The sequence below is a fragment of the Eimeria tenella genome, genomic scaffold (assembly GCF_000499545.2).
Source record: "Eimeria tenella Houghton genomic scaffold, Eth_scaff2236, whole genome shotgun sequence".
Classification (NCBI taxonomy): Eukaryota; Apicomplexa; class Conoidasida; order Eucoccidiorida; family Eimeriidae; genus Eimeria; species Eimeria tenella.
The window spans coordinates 6722-6974 of NW_013542093.1; positions in this window are offsets into that span (position 1 = coordinate 6722).

Consider the following 253-nt stretch of genomic DNA (forward strand, 5'->3'; position numbering starts at 1 on the left):
GCAGCTAGCTGGGCAGCTAGCCATGCCATGCAGCTAGCCAAGTAGCTAGCTGAGCAGCTAGCTGCGTAGCTAGCTGTGCAGCTAGCTGTGCAGCTAGCTGAGCAGCTAGCCGTGCAGCTAGCTGTGCAGCTAGCTGAGCAGCTAGCCGTGCAGCTAGCTGTGTTTGTGTGCAGCGCTTTGAAATGCCTTTTATTCGCCGCGAAGCTGCTGCTGCTGCTGCTGCCTTTCGGGCGCTGCAGGCGCTGGCCTCAGA